The sequence below is a fragment of the Diplotaxodon limnothrissa genome, linkage group LG7 (assembly GCF_057381915.1).
Source record: "Diplotaxodon limnothrissa isolate DT_005_m linkage group LG7, D_limnothrissa_male_GT1.1, whole genome shotgun sequence".
NCBI classification, from domain to species: domain Eukaryota; kingdom Metazoa; phylum Chordata; class Actinopteri; order Cichliformes; family Cichlidae; genus Diplotaxodon; species Diplotaxodon limnothrissa.
The window spans coordinates 28412578-28421151 of NC_140602.1; the positions used below are offsets into that span (position 1 = coordinate 28412578).

Consider the following 8574-nt stretch of genomic DNA (forward strand, 5'->3'; position numbering starts at 1 on the left):
GGATTATTTTTTAAAACGAAAACGGAAAATCTCCGTTTTCAAAAATACCCGTGTACGTGTGGACGTAGCCTCAGTGTCTGACTGGAAGCGCTAATTCGTCATTCGGCTTTTGTCAGACTAAAGTAACTGTTAAAACTGTTTGAAAAGCTCAGCTATACAACAAGGAGAGATTGAGAATTTCCTTTTAGTTCTCAGTTTATTTGATATTGACAAAAGTTAGTCAATTTTGTCTGTTCTTCTGTAAAACAAACTAAGATTTATTTTTAGAATTAATAGTTTGTTTCTAAGTGGAATTGACAATTTAGTCTGTTTCGTTTGTTCTATTTTGAAACTTAAACGCTTTAGCGGCTGCCTTTTGTGTAGTTTGCAATATTTGCCTTTATTTATCTGAAAAAGTCTCATGTTCCTTAAGTACATCTACCCTGTTGAACTTATTATGGGAAATAAATATTTAAATAAAAACAAGCTGCTGATTATTTCACATTTTACTTGTGAGCAACGGCACATTTAAATCTTACAAATATAGTTATTTGGCTTATATCGTGATAGATATCGTTATCGCCTGAAATGAAAAAAACATATCGTGATATGAAAAAATCTCATATCGCCCAGCTCTAATTACACCACAATGGAATAGATTACATCACAGCAGATGTCTTTCTGAATGCGCTGTAACCAAGTTTAAGGATATAATTAATCCACTGATATCTTCTTCAATGCGGAAAAAATTGTAGAGCAGCTACCTGAAGCTACTCCCACAGAGGTTGATTATCTTGTTATTATTTTTACTTCTTCACTGCATTCAACTCTAGATATTGTAGCTCCTCTAAAAAAGAAACCCTCACATCAGAAGTACTTGACTCCCTGGTGTAACTCACAAACACGCACCTTAAACCAGAGTACTCCTAAGCATGAGAGGAAATGGCGTCTCACCAGTAGGGCTGCAGCTAAAAATGATTTTGGTAGTTGACTAGTCTGCTAGTTTTTTTGTGATTAGTCAGTTAGTCAATGATTATTTAAATAACTCTTATCTCTGTGTCCTCTGGGAAAATATCCTGTTCTAGTTTCCAGTACCTCACCTGCTTAAGTCTGCCCACCTTAATATCACCCTGTTGTCTTGTCCCATGAAAAATTAAAATAATGACCTAGAAAATCAATTTGAAAAAAATTTATTTTTAACAATATTCAATAAGACTGTCAGAATAAAAATGAAATAAATACAAATATTAAGTAATACAAATTAAAATACTAGTAGTATTTAAACATAAAAAAATAATGTGTACATGGGAAACTTTAAAAAAAAAAATTTCCGTGTACAACCATATCTTTTTTTTTTTTACCACTCAGTGGAACAAACCACATTTAATATTGTTACCAGACTGCGTTTTGTTATCTCTTGTAACTCTCCATTGAATCTTGGGCTTCAGTGCCTTATTGTTGTGAGGACTCTACATTAAGGCAAAAGGTTGGTAAACAATTAAAATGAATATACTTCACAACACTTTAAAACGATTAAAATGCATGTTTTGTCCTGTACTATTATTCTGCTTTATTCTGTATTATTTTTGATGTAACTGCCATTTCCCATGGGCCATGCCCAAGTCAGAGTAAGGCTAAACAACACCTCAGTGCATTTGCCAGACACTTTAGAAATGCTCCGGAAAACGTAAGAATAACAAAATTGGATGCTTCTGTTAAGTGAGCCTTAATTACCACGGCATATGAAGTACATTGCACTACTTTGTGATCGATAAGCTTGTTGAACACCACACAACACCAAACAATCATTGTCAAAAATCTAACAACACAGACACAGCAGTAAAATCAGTAAACGTATAAGTGGACCTCAGCGTTGATTTTAGCTAGCAGTGTGGCTTTAATCGACAGTCTGTTACCACATGAGTCAGTTCTGTTCAAAACGCTTAACATTTCAAGCGCTCGATAATGGGCTAGACGTGCTGCAGCTACCCGAACCCACCTTACTGACTGCTTTCTCTACACCACAACGGGTCCAGGCGATGAAATTTGGCGACTATTCACCGAAAACAGTGGAGGTGAGAAGACGTTCAACTTTACGCAGACACTACTTCGCACGCGCACAGGCTGAACCAAGCTACTTCCGGTCACTATTTCAAAATAAAAGTAAAAAGTAAAACCTCACGTAAGATGACAACATTCTACCGTACGTACCTACATGCAATGTGATACGTAATATAATCTAACGTAATGAAACCAGCAGAGGTAGAGGTCCTACAGGGTATGACCGTTAGTGTTACGAATGCGTACGTGCGTAAGATATGTAAGCTAACATGGGTAAAAATTACAAATATTATTTTTGTGCAGATTTTGAGGACTCACAAATGCGTGCATCCACAAATACGAAGCAATTTAATAACATGTAAACCTATTTTATGAATGCGTTCATTAAAACCTGGATAAATAGTGATTATTTACACACAACTTATTAAGTTCAGTTTAAAAGTTCTCTTAAAAACTCTTCTTTGCATGCAAACTTCTAAAACTTCACGTAACATCCATCTCGCTCTCTTAAAAAAACCTTAAATGAGTGTGCACCAATCGCCTGATACGCACAAGTCACGTCTCACGCCCACGTGGGGTTTGGAAGCACTGCCAGCTTCGCACAAATCCACAAATATAAGCCGCGTTCAATTCCCAGTGTAAAACTGGGACATCTGGCCTTTCACTGTTCTTCTGCATTTTTTTTTTAATGAAGCGTTCCTTTTTTTTAAATATAAACAGAACAGCTTGTCGCCCATCTACCAGAAAACATAGTTTTAACAATTAGGCATTACACAGTAGCCTATGAAGGTTTATATATGTTTTAAATAATTTGCTGCTACATCCTGAAGTATTCAGGATTAGTCATTAAGCTAATTGTGGCTCTAACTCGGGAGGTTGAGCAGTTCAACTACTAATCAGGATTCAGTGCCTGCTCCAGTTTACCTGTCTCTAGTATCTAGATACTAACCCCAAGTTATCTCTGATACGTCCATCCAAGTATGTGTTTGAATATTAGATAGAAAGTACTTATGTAGAAAAAAGTTCTGCGTATAAATGGGTGAATGAGGCAGTTTGTTCGAATTGCTTTTAGTGCTCGGAGTAGAAAAGTGGAGTAGAAAAGTGCTATATAAGAACCAGTCAATTTATTATCAGAGAATGCCTGATTTTTCACAACAGGCCTCTGTGTAGCATCTATATTTTTTTTATATATTTTATTTATTGTTTACTCTATTTAATTTGTAAAATATGTGTACACACACACACACACGTAGAAAACCATTTAGTATTCACATCCAGAAATGCATATACTATTATATATTGTACATATATTTATTAGTTTCAGATGTAGCCATTCTTGTATTTTGCTTGTTTACATTATTGTATTTTGCACAACTCTGTTGCTTGTGAAGCTCGCACACAAGAATTTCACTCACATGTACTGTACCAATGTACCTGCACATGTGATGTGACAATAAAAGTGATTTGATTTGATTTGATTTTGATTTGATAATTGCTAATACTATTAATTTTCTAGTAGAGGGGTTATGGGCTGTTTGGTTTGTTTAGAACTGTCAGTTGTTTTGTTTCTTTTTTTAAAAATTGAGGAGTACAGAGAAGAGTTTTACACAGGGACATGGACGCAGGTTACATTTGTGGATCTGTGCAAAGCTGGCAGTGTGAAATTTACCTCAAAACCCCATGTGGGCATGAGATGTGATCTGTACTCGTGAGGCATCAGGCACTTGCTGCACACACATTTAAGGCTTTAGTGAGCAAGAGATATGTTACCAGCGGTGGACGGCGGTGGATCTAGAGAAATTTTCTTAGAGTGACATGAGGGTGGCACGGATATCAAATGGAGTTGCCAAATCAAAGGCATTTCTTAATACAGATGCAGGGTTTACATTCTGTAATATACATAATCCATGGTTAAAATACATCAAATGCAGTAAGTACACACGTTTCACAGCTAAAGACATTTTTATTTCAAAAAGTTCATAATTAGACCAGGGCTTTTATGATTGTGTTGGGTTTTTGTTACCTCTCTTGTGAAGCACTTTATGACGTCTGTCTATGTAATGTGCTATATAAATAAACTTTTACTTAAACATAGCACAACCTCATGTGTCTAAATTTAGACTTATTTTTTCATTGACGTACTGTATTAACATAGTTGATCTAAAATCACACAAAAAACATCCCAGTAGGGAAAAACCACAAACATGTTTAGTGAATAATTTTCATAATTTGAAATGCAAATATACATTTAACAAACTTTACAAATTTTGTAAACAATAAAGTTATACACAACTATTTACCTAAAAATGCAGCCAATGCCTCTGGCATTTTTTGTATAACCATTTAAAACTAATGAACTACTAAAACTAAAATTACAGAACAATTAGGTTTGACAATAAGATGCCGCAAAAATTATTTGTGCCACTCCAAAAAAAAGTTTGTTCGCCACAAGACAGAGGAGAAATTCCCTGGCCTAAACCCTGCTTCCCTGACAACAGGAGGTAAATGGACTGGTTCTTATATAGCGCTTCTCTACTCTGAGCACTCAAAGCACTTTATACAACTAATTCATTCACCCAACTCATTTAAGTTGTTAGTGCTCACTATCTAACATTCATACACATTTACACTCCTGGATGCATCAGAGAGCAACATGTGGTTAGCATCTTGCCCAAGGATATTTGGCATGCAGACTGGAGCAGTCTGCCAGCCTGGGATCGAACCACCAACCTCCTGGTTAGTAGCTGACCTGCACTACCACCTGAGCTACAGCCAGCCAACCAAGGACAGAGATACAGGTGTATCCCACTTGGAGACAGTGATTGCATTACAATCTGCCTTTTGTGACATTTTAGCAGCAACTGTGACATTCACTAGTAATCTCATTATTCTGGAGAAACCAAAACAAACGACCACACTACACACTAACAATACACTCCAAACAAACTAAACATCACAAATCTCTCTCGTCTCAAACTCACTGTTGATCTCTCCGCAATCACTGCCAAAATTTTCCCTGCATCCTAAACAAACAAATGTCAGGTGTTGCCATATAATTTTTTTTGATTGGTCGACATTTTTCTACCAATAGGAAATGGGAGGCACTGTTTTTCTTGGTTTATTTTTGCGCTGTCCTTGAAAATGCCATTTTAAATGCTTTTTCCCCACAATAAATGTAACGACAGTATTCATAAAAAATTATCACATATGTTTTTTTGATCATAACTCTGATTTTAATGGCATATCAATAAAAACTGAAAACTGGTATATAGAGTTTGAAGTCCGAACTTTCCCATACCACCACTGTAGATCCGCCCCCGGATGTCACCTGTAGTTTTAGACATGTATACATAAATCAGTTGTATCGTAAACAATCGGAACACCTTGTTTTCTGGTTGTTGAGCAGCCAGTCTACTCTCCTCTACCCTCTATGGGTTTTTTTGTCTTGTTTTTCAGCGAGACATACCACGTCGACATGACTGGACTGGTAATCTGCCATAACCAGCATTTGCATAGAGGACCGACAAGTCCTCGAAGGGCAGCTGCGCACGTACAAGCACTGTCAGCAAGCCTATTCGTTCGTTCCAAAAGTATTGCAAGCTCTTTCCAAATATCAATAGTGGATTAATCAATCAATGTTTATCCTCTACGATCTGTGTGTAGTACTACTGAATGGTTCAACATTAATAATTATATATATATATATATATATATATATATATATATTTTTTTTTTTTTTTTTTTTTGGAAATGAAAAACATTACCTCAAACATACACTATAAAAAATGTCTGAACTTTTTTTTGTTGACTAACAGGTTAAACTTCTTTTTTTTTAGCCCGTGACACATTTAAATAACAGAAGCTAACCCAAAGAATGCTTTAGAGACAGACACATTTATAGTCCAGGTCTCCAAAATACCGGGTTTCAAAATACATGATATATATAAAGTGCCTTCACATCTTTCTGGGCCTACAAAATCTACTACGTATATGGCTTCATGATGCTGGTCCGGGATTGTATGGATATTTTTGTGGAGACTGAATATCAGTTTTTTGTATTGCTTTCTAGTGGGTGAGTGATGGTGTTCACTGTGATTGAGCAACGTCCATTTAGTAAGTGGGTTTCAGCTGGGTGGCTGTGCTGCCCTTTGCGTTTAAAGTTGCCTCGAGCTTGGTACACCACTGAAGACTAGGTAGGTAAAGTTAGGGTTTTATTGTTTTTAGCATTTTAGGCTGGGAGTTGCACATAGTAAACCAGTGGCACCAAACTTGGTAGGAGGTTTGAGACCATTCATTATTATGGTCTTGTAGCTGAGGCAGGTAGGCTGTTTTAAAGTTGGCATTGTGTGTACACCATGTGTGCATATGTCACTGTTGATGGATGCTAATGAGATCGTTGTGTGGTGAGTGTTTTGTGTGGTGACCTTTAGTGTTGTGGGGAATATGGCTACTTTTGTTGGATCACTTGTGAGTGTTGTTGGCCAGGTGATGGCAATAACACTGAGGGGTGCTGAGCCACCCTTGATGTGATCGTTGTGTGGCCATAGCTCTCAGTTTGTGGTTGGTCACTAGCATGCTTGCTTTACTGAACTTTGGAGTTTAAAGTAACTTGTTGTGGTATACCCATATGGAAAAGAAATAGTAAAAACTTATATGTGATTACTCATGAAAGTGGCCACTTTCTCATTACTTTCATGTATTGTTTTAGGAAGTATCCAAAACATACAAGTTTCATTATATAATTTTTCAAGGGATCTTATATCTGTTTTCACTCTTGTATGCTTTTCATACAAGTTTCACGCAAGACAGATACAAACTTTATAAGATTTATATATATCTTTTCCATATGGGTAGGGCCACTTGTATGTGACCATTTGTGTGGTGGAGACAACAGATCACTCGGTTGTGATTATTTGTTGGTACTTTTGGTTTTGCGTTGTAGCAGATCAAGTAATCATTTTGGGTTTGACTGTGGTGCTCCTTTGTGTTGGTCACATGTTACTTTTTGTGTGTTTTCAGTGTGGCAACTTCAAATCCTCATGCAGGGGCATCCATGCCTAAGGATGCCAACTATAATGTGAACACTGCTTTTGCTAGTTTTTTTTTCTTTCAGGTTGGTTGTTTGTTTGGTTTTTTTTTGGGGGGGGGGGGGGAGGGGTCAAGTACCTGAAGGCTTCAGAGGGGCTTTTAATTTGTTTAGGGGTCCTAGAGGTACCGGTTGGAGGGAGGAAGTGTTACGTCCCTCTGCAGCCTTTAATCTGGCTCAGTGTGTTCAGCTGGTGCTAATTGGCCACACCTAATCAGGTGTTGATCAAAGCATACCTGAGGCAGGCTTTCAGACGCCTCACTAGCCGTGCCTGGGTGGCACCAGCCATTTTAGCCAGCCTGTGATGCCATTGTAAGATTAAAACCTCTTCCTATTTACACTCTGGTATTCGTCTCCTTTTTTATGTTGCGGCCTTGAGCTGGGTCGTAACAGTTGTATTTACTAATTATTGTGAAAATCAGAGGGGTTTAGTAGTTATTAAAATGTGTTCAACATATTTGCAAATTGAAGATGATTTGTCTCATAAATTATGACTCACTGCTCTCCCCTAGATAAACTGCCTTTATACGGTAAAAGTATTGATATTGGCAATACTGGCCCTGTATTTACTTGGTATCCGATCGATACCAAAATCAGTTTCAATTCAATTCAATTTTATTTATATAGCGCCAAATCACAACAACAGTTGCCTCAAGGCACTTTGTATTGTACAGTATAGCCTATAATAATAGATACAGAGAAAAACCCAACAATCATATGACCCCCTATGAGCAAGCACTTAGGCAACAGTGGGAAGGAAAAACTCCCTTTTAACAGAACCAGGCTCAGGGAGGGGCGGCCATCTGCTGCGACCGGTTGGGGTGAGAGAAGGAAGACAGGATAAAGACATGCTGTGGAAGAGAGACAGAGGTTAATAACAGATATGATTCAATGCAGAGAGGTCTATTAATACATAGTGAGTGAGAAAGGTGACTGGAAAGGAAAAACTCAATGCATCATGGGAATCCCCCGGCAGCCTAAGTCTATTGCAGCATAACTAAGGGAGGATTCAGGGTCACCTGGTCCAGCCCTAACTATATGCTTTAGCAAAAAGGAAAGTTTTAAGCCTAATCTTAAAAGTAGAGATAGTGTCAGACTGGACAAATATTTGTTCAGTGTGCTGTTGGTAGCTTCCAAAAAGGCCATAACCCATCGTTGGCTTAATGAGGATACTCCTACTATAAATGAGTGGATTGACGTGATATATGCTAATTTTGTTATGGAAAGAATAACTTTTAGGCTAAAGTTGCAGGCGGACTCATTTGACGAATACTGGTCGAAATGGTTGAACTATGTACAAAATGGGAGGGCCGATTTTGTATAATCTCGTTGTATTTTCTGGTTTGTTTGTTTTTTTTGTTTTTGTTTTGCGTGTTTGTTTGTTTGCCGATTCTTCTTTGCAATTTATGTAATTACCATGCACTTAATGCATGCATGTTATTAAAATT

The 8574-nt window shown here is 37.3% G+C and overlaps 1 protein-coding gene across 2 annotated transcripts in view; it reads right to left on the minus strand.

The window, feature by feature from the left end:
* The window catches only part of aass (aminoadipate-semialdehyde synthase), a 128884-nt gene extending 126782 nt beyond the window's left edge, over positions 1–2102 (minus strand). Inside the window, exon 1 of one of the 2 annotated variants that reach the window (XM_085359525.1) lies at positions 1979–2102. The gene's annotated coding sequence lies outside the window, so the exon portion shown is untranslated. Of the gene's footprint in view, positions 1–888; positions 1246–1978 lie in introns of those variants that run through there. The other variant, XM_085359526.1, reaches the window with a different exon arrangement.
* Between the last annotated feature and the right edge of the window lie 6472 nt (positions 2103–8574).